Raw genomic sequence first — 8,167 nt, 5'->3', positions numbered from 1 at the left:
GGTGGAGTTGTTGCTGCGAGTAACACAAAAGTACGAAGTTGCAAAAGCGAGTGAGAATTAAATAAGAAGAAAAGCTATCTGGAGCATGTACGGACTGGTATTAATCTTTAATAGGGCTGCCAAAATAGAGAGCAAACAAAACATAGGCTGCCGGGGGATTCCCATGATGCATTGAGTTTTTCCTTTCCAGTCACCTTTCTCACTCACTATGTATTAACAGACCTCTCTGCATTGAATCATATCTGTTATTAATCTCTGTCTCTCTTCCACAGCATGTCTTTTATCCTGTCTTCCTTCTCTCACCCCAACCAGTCGCAGCAGATGGCCCCGCCCCTCCCTGAGCCTGGTTCTGCCGGAGGTTTCTTCCTGTTAAAAGGGAGTTTTTCCTTCCCACTGTTGCCAAAGTGCTTGCTCATAGGGGGTCATATGATTGTTGGGTTTTTCTCTGTATCTATGAAGCGCCTTGAGGCGACTTATGTTGTGATTTGGCGCTATATAAATAAAATTGAATTGAATTGAATTGAAACAAAACAACTGCTGTATAATGCCCTAAGCCAGGGGTCAGCAACCTTTCACATCCAAAGAGCCATTTGGACCCAGTTATAATTGTATTAATTAGTATATAATTGTATTTATATATTTCAATATCACAATAATCTTCCAATTTAGAAATACAAGTTAAAAAAGAACTAACATAAATAAATTACACTTTAGCTAAATACTTCTAATTTATTTTCCCAAACCATGCCGAGCCACACTATAAGGACTAAAGAGCCGCCGACCCCTGCCCTAAGCTATCTTAATTTAATTGGTCACATAACTGCATCATATGACTAACATGCGTCATTGTTTTAGAAAGTCTCTGTTTTAGAAAGTCTCCGTTTTCGCTGTCCACACGCGAAAGGCAAAAGCACTGTTTTGAAATGTATGCGTTTTCAAAACACTTCTAATAATTCTGATTTATTTCATCCTGGCCCATCCCATTAAAGAGTTAGTCCACAAAACTATTAAATACATTTTATGTTGCAAACCTTTTTTTTTTTTTAATTTCAAATAAAAATAAAAATGGACTTTCTGAAAAATGTTAAACTAACTGAAACTTTTTATATTAACTTAGGAAAACGAATGAAAATAAAATAAAACAGAGGATGTATCATGACCTTTTGTATCCATTAGCAGAGGAGGAGCCAGACATTTGAAACACCTGGGGCTTAGCCCTAAAGGGTAGTATGCATGTGGGATCTTTTTTTTTTTTTTTTTTTTTTGGGGGGGGGGGGGGGTTAGAAATGACTGAAAAATTAATAGGCTCTGTTTTGACTTTTGTTCAAAAAAGAATGACTTCATATAAGGAAAAATATATATCACATGTGCAGGACACCTTAAACTAGTTTTTTAATTAAGCAGCAAGGCAGAACAAGGTCAGGGCTGTATCAAGACACGAGGACTAAACCCCAATTCAACCAGACCCAGAACTGATCCTGAATTAAAACAGGACTACAACAGTTCAAAATCAGGACTACTTAGGATTTAACCAAGACAGAACCAGAATCAGAACTAGATGATAGTAGCACTAAAAATCATCATAGACCTGCACTACACTTATTTTTTTAATTCTACCAAAGTCCACTATTTAGATTGAGAAAGGTTTATATAATTATTTAGCCTTGTTGTGCAAACAAGCCTGCATAACTTAATAAATATAGAATTTGAAAAATAGCAAACCTAAAAAGAAACACTAGGTACGAGATACATGAGTACCTATGATACGGTGATACTTTTGGTAAGCAACCATTTGACTAACATGTGTGTCTCACCTGCTCTTGTTCCATCTCTGTTCCTCTCTCTCCCTCTTTGTGCTGACAATCATCAAATATACAGTTGAAACCAGATATTTATGTACTCTTCAGATCAAAACACAAACACTTTTTTAATTGTAACATCAAATCAGACTAAATGTTTATTTTTTTAGATTGATAAATATAAAAAACATATTTGTTAACTTTAAGAGTAAAGAGAGAAACTGTCTGTATTTCTTAATTGCAAATGGCACCAAATTGTATTCAAACTTGAGCCACATTTATGGAGCTCCACAGTTCTTTTCCTGGTGTTTTGGTTGACATCTCTTGATTTTCCCGTGTCAAAGAAACAGGCTCTGTGTTTTGCCTTATATGCATCCACAGTTGTGCCACCAATTTACTCACATGGACTCTACTAACCTATCAGAAGCTTCTTCAGCTCAGAATGGAATCGTCTGCAGTTTCTTATTAATTAACAAACTTAGTGTATATGTACTCCTAAATTTAATGAAAGTGATAAAAAATAGACAGATCTCTCTCTCTCTTTATTCTGACATTTAACTAATTCAAAAGATATTTCAATATTTATCTAAAACAAAAGTTTACTCTAAATTGATGTTGTACAGTAAAAATGTTTTATGTTTATGTTTTATGTAAATATCTGGTTACAAATGTGAATATCCTGCTGTGTACTGAAATCCCTCTTGTTTTGCATAGAAATATACTGAACAGCATACAAAGCATAATATATAAAATAACATTTACCTGAGTTTTTTCTTTGAAAGAACCCTCTAATGTCCATTCTTATATTTCAGTACATAACTGAAACCGATTTAGTCGGGGAGGGTAAGAACTGAAAATATGAAATAAACACACGTAAGCTAAGACTCTCTAAAAAAAATAGTATTTGTTCGGCTTTTCATTTCGCCATTTGTTGATTCACTTGAAGAGCAAGTAACGTAATATTGGTCAAGTGATCAGTTTGATATCAATCTTTCGTGATGCACCGTCATATTTACATTATTTGTACGGTGCGAATGATTTGCTTTGGTACCTGGTCAAACTTAAGCTCTCCTTAGTATGGCTGGCTCCGTTTCTCCAACAGCGCACTCACAGGCAGCAGCTGCCCCGCCCCCTCGCTCAGTCGCTCAGTGCCTGAGCTCAGATCATACCAATATCAGGGGGGATTCACGCACAGTCGTAAATTCCCACAGTGTGCACTATGTGCTTTGAATATTGTGTGTACTTTTTGTTTTATACAGTTGTCAGCCAGGCATCTAACTATGAAAAAATTACACTCCAAAAGACCCCGGGCTTCTGACAAAACAACCCGGGCTTAAGCCCAGTAAGCTACCCCCACGCTCCGCCCCTGTCCATTAGTTTGGGAGACATTTTATTCCAGCCTGCCTGATGAGGTATTGACAGACGCCTTTATGGCGACTCTGGATGTTTACGAGACTGTGAGTCAGCTTTCAAAAAGTTCTGTTTTTATTGTAATACCTGAACTGTTTTTCTTAAAGCTTGCCTCTAAAATATGCAACATATTGTGACGCTGGAACCCGAATTTGCCAGATTTTGAAGAGGGCAGAGTGTGAAGTCATAAGCTAGCAGTAGCTAGCATGGTTATCAAGGTACCGTATTTTTCGGACCATAAGGCGCACTGTCGATGAACGGGTCTGTTTTCATACATAAGGCGCACCAGATTATAAGGCGCATTAAGTGAAACAAAACAGTCAGATAACTTTACTCAACTCATTCTTTTTGCTTCCTCCACTTCCGTACCATTGATTCATTAATGTTGAATTCTATCACAGCTGCTCTATTCCCATGTTGTCGCAGTATATTAATGATTAACCTCGTATTGTGGATGTATTATCTCAGTTGTTCTCCTGACTGAAGTTTAGTCTGTTTACAGCATCCTGCCATGCGATTGCATTTGTCCCTAACCATCGGGAACCCTCACGTTAACTTTTATCAAGTGGAAAAAGGTTAGCATTCATCCTACAGCTTCACTGTTTATGTTATGCTAATATAGCTGTGTCGCTAGCGATCACGTAGCACATCATTATATACCTGTTAGGTGGGCTGGATTACACAGATGGATTACGTGGCAGAAACACACACGGACGCAGAATAGTTAGTGATGCAAGTTTTTATATACACGAGTAAGGGGGAATATTTACAAGGGAAGGGGCTATATACAGTGATAAATAAAAATGTGCCAGGAGGTAAACACCGAGGCGATGAGACGGAGCCGAAGCATGCAGGTAGGCAGCAGACGCACCGGAGCTACCTGACAACAGGGAACAAAACAGGGCTTATGACATACCGTTGATAGCCGAACGTTAAACACAAGTGGACGGAGAGAGTTGGAGAGCTTACTTGACCACCCAAACCACAGCCGCTGCGGTGAACGCCGCCTGATGGTACGTAGCACTCCGTCGCGGATCCACAATAGTCAACACAAAATCCTAGGTAGGCGGGCAGGCGATGGAACAGGCTAAGACAAAGAAAAGTAGGCAAAACGTGGATCCTTTAAAACATACAGCTCCACAGCGTAAAATCAACAGATGCAGCCTGTGCTAACTAGTTACCACTTGTGACAGCGACAATACTCCGACACCAGACGTCCGTGACTCTGCTCCCTAAGAGCGCTCACTGATGACGTCCGATGCGTCGCAGGTGTGTTGGAATGCCATCAAGCCCCGCCTCGCCTACCTATAACCAAAAAGGAAAACAAAACCCAAACAACAACAATACACCTACCCACCACCTCCTAACAATACCAGCTAGCCCAACTTCAATAACCCTACAAAAGTCACTACTGTTTACTTTTCTGTCTTCATTTATGTTGGAAGTGATAGCAGAGCTGTACATTTTTATTTTTCAGAAATCAGAACATGCTATATCATGTTTAGGTAACTAGTGAAACTAGCGAGCTAACTTCCTGCTAATTTCCTGCTAACTTCTAACTCCATTAAATTTAATAAATTCTCTTTTCATGGATGCCTGGATGTTGAACGTAATTTTTACACCTGGTAAAGCAGCAACGCTGATCATTTTATTAAAGATGAAAGAATTCAGACAGTTTTTAACTCTCAGTGATGCCACAGTGTTCGTTTGACTTTGGGACCTGAAGCAGACAGAGTTTTGGACCCAGATTAAGTTGTACTAAAAAAATTTTGGCAGACTTTTGAGTGCCGTGTACCACATAAAATCAGTTCGAGGTCAGTGTCACTACCCGATCCGTACCGGAAACCCGATCGGTACCCCGCATGCGCAAATCTTACGTCACTTCCTCTCTTTGCGACATTCAATATATTTGAATGATGCGGTTAGCGCCCAGTTAGCTCCTAGCATTTCTCAACAGCTCTGCCTTCTTTTCGACTGCCCGGGACATTTAAACAATGGATAATCCGTATACAAAGAAATTCATGCTTTTCTCCTCAACAGAGAGCGTCCCCCGATTGAGCAACAGCGCCGTAAAATAAGAAGAATGGCGTCTAATTACAGAGTTAATAATGCAGACTTTGTAATATCTCACGTGTAGATTCATCAGCCAGATGAAGTGTTTACTGACAATTGACAGTGATAGCGCACATCATCATCACTATTCCAACAATCCTCTCCTCACAGACAAGCATAAACACACTCGACTATCGCTAAATCAGATTTAACACACGTTTGTAATGACGATAATTCAGTTTATAATAGGGTTTATTCAATTGACAATCTGATAGACTCCATGCGACGATGTGTTGCACTGCATGAGGCAAATAGTGGTCACACCAGATACTGACCGGTTCTGGGTCCCCAGACCCCCAATAGCGCAAAAAACTGCACATTCCAGGGTGGCCTTTTGTTGTGGGCAGTCTGAGGTACACCTGTGCACTACTCATGATGTCAGATCAGCATCCTGATGTGGCACACCTGTGAGGTGGGATGGATTATCTCAATATAGCAGATGTGCCCACTACCACACATTTGGACTGATTTGTGACCACTGTTTGGGAGGGATGGTTATATTGTGTATCTGGAATGAATTCTAGGTCTCTACGTCCATCCCATGGGGAATGGGAGCAGTAACAAAGGTGTTGCGTTTATATTTTTGTTGAGTGTAACTACAACGGTGTTTGCTAGTTCACCTTACATGCATTAATTTAATAATGTGGATAGCGTACTCAATGTAAATTACACACAAGCAACATTAAGCTACTCACACAGAGAAGAACGGCTGCTGCTGCCGTCATCATCCGTCATCATTTCTGCTACACTGGCAGGGCTAGGGGCCAGGACTCTACTCTTTGGGTTCTTGGGGGATGTTGTTAACTCGGTGCATTTCTCCACTTTTAAAAAAAACGCTATGCGTCGCCAGGTTTGTCGTCAGATTCGAGGTGTTACCTCCTTTGCACAGTATCACCTTAAATCACTTGTTGCAGGCTGCTGAGTTTGCATCTTTTTCTGTGAAGTACAGCCAGACTTTTGACCGCTTCGCCTTGGGCACTTTTAATCTGTAGCTCTGCTCTAAAAGAACGTACGTACCTGGGCCTGCCTACTATCCTTGCAAAGGTAAAATGATTGGCTAGAATCCAAGGTATATGACATCTCAGGGGAAAAAAGCACCGTAATAAAGCACCGAAATGTGCGCTGCTTTTCGGTCTGGTTACTACCGTTTATGTCAGAACCGGTGCCATCATGGCAACGGATACTGGTACCCATCCCTAATTAACTGCATTAAAAAGAGTCCAACAGCACAAACACAGTCCAAAGGCCAGTTTAGGACGATTAGCTGAGGTGAAGCCTAGCAGACAGCTAGCAGCTACATTCTCTCTTTTATCACAACCTTTCCTGTTCCACAAACCTGTTCTTATCAAGCTCTTCTGTTTGATTTTACCAAAATATTTTTTAGTTTTTAATGAAATATTAACTCTCAATCATTCACAGGACGGGTGATAAGAGGATTTTTAGCTGGGCTTTATTTGCATCCAGAAAACAATGCAGTCCATCCCCAAGAAAAGAAGCAGAGCTGAAGCTCAGCTCCCTAAAACTGGTTCAGACAATCTGAAAGCAGCCACCGATTGGCTGGGACGCCCACACAGAGGCTTCAGCCTACAAACAGCTCACGCTGACCTCGACTGATCCCTGATCTATCTCCAAACCTCTGCTCTCCGCCTCAAACATCCAAACGGAAGACCAAATCCAGACCAACGCCCACACGGCAACGTGAGGCTCAACCGGGCCAAACTCCCACCGCCGCCAGTGTCCTCAGGCCTCGTCCGCTTCCCACGTCCGACCACATCATCTGGGATGAAGCTGGGCTCTCACCGCCGTCGTCTGTTCGGGTCAGACCTCAGACACCCACCATGAGAGGAGGGGGCGCAAATTATCCCTCCAAACGCCGAGGAACAATTGAAATGTGCGCGTCCAAGAAATGAAAAATGATTGGAAAACAAAAAGGACACCTACACTTACAATCGATGGCAGGAAATTATAATGGATAATTGTGCTTTTAAAAAGACATTTGGTGGAGAAAGTTAAAAACAAACTGGTGCAAAAGGAAGCAAAATTTATCTTCCTTCTGTCTCTTCTTTAGATAAATGGTAAAGAGGTAAAATGATTCATCACCACAGTTTACTTAAAATACCCTGACAAACAGTTATTTATGAGCTTCCTGTGCTTTCCGTCCATCTATTTTAGGAGATATTCAGCAGCAGATGAAGAAAGTCTCCGTCAGCGCGTCTCCGGCTTCTACAGCAGGTGGAGGGTTAAAGGTCAACTCGATGCCCGGTTCGCTCAGATCGGGCTTTGTACGCCGTTCTTTCGTGACTGGACGTTCGTCATTGTGTTTGCAGCAGGCATGCCGTTGGCGAGCGGGAGCCGGTCCAGCCATCTTGTGTGGAAAATTTCGGACTGGGCACGAGGCGGCCATCTGCAGCTCCAGGCCTTCAGCAGCCAGCAGCCAAATGCAGAAACACTTCAGCTACTGGAGGCTTCAGAGGAGGGAGGAAGATGGAAATCAGCGGCACGAATGTCCCCGTTACATTTCATTTGGAAGGAAAGCCTCTGACTAGTCATGATTGCACAGTAATCTGGCATTTATTAAAAAGAATAAATACTTTCTCTGTGTAAACTGCACCGTTGTGTTTCACTACATGAGTGCTTTTGCTCCATTAATTCCTTTTCATATAGTGCGAATACCTCTGACTGTGAAGAAATACTGAAATACTTCAGGGAAAAGTGTGGAGTTGCAGTCTGACAGCTTACATGCTGAGTTAACATCTAATTGAGCCGAAGAGCTCGGGGATCATTAGACGTTTATAATTCTGAGAGGAAAGAATAAAATAAAATTACATTTTTTCAGAGTTTTGCAC

At 41.3% G+C, this 8,167-nt stretch overlaps 2 long non-coding RNA genes across 3 annotated transcripts; one reads left to right on the top strand and one right to left on the bottom strand.

Annotated features, from left to right (window-relative positions):
- The first annotated feature begins 3,198 nt into the window (after positions 1–3,198).
- Positions 3,199–7,925, top strand: LOC143413652 (uncharacterized). 2 transcript variants are annotated; one of them, XR_013094271.1, is made up of 3 exons: positions 3,199–3,256; positions 6,741–7,396; positions 7,494–7,925. It is a non-coding gene; the product is annotated as an uncharacterized LOC143413652 (long non-coding RNA). The 2 variants fall into 2 exon arrangements; XR_013094272.1 differs by having other exon boundaries at positions 6,741–7,404.
- LOC143413656 (uncharacterized) lies at positions 3,942–5,136 on the bottom strand. Its single transcript, XR_013094274.1, has 3 exons — positions 4,391–5,136; positions 4,179–4,296; positions 3,942–4,089 (listed from the first exon to the last, which is right to left on the bottom strand). It is a non-coding gene; the product is annotated as an uncharacterized LOC143413656 (long non-coding RNA).
- Positions 7,926–8,167: the final 242 nt, after the last annotated feature.

This window comes from Maylandia zebra, linkage group LG2 (genome assembly GCF_041146795.1).
Source record: "Maylandia zebra isolate NMK-2024a linkage group LG2, Mzebra_GT3a, whole genome shotgun sequence".
In the NCBI taxonomy this organism is placed as follows: domain Eukaryota; kingdom Metazoa; phylum Chordata; class Actinopteri; order Cichliformes; family Cichlidae; genus Maylandia; species Maylandia zebra.
Note: the sequence above shows the minus strand (reverse complement) of the source record. Positions and strands in the feature narration are given on the sequence as shown.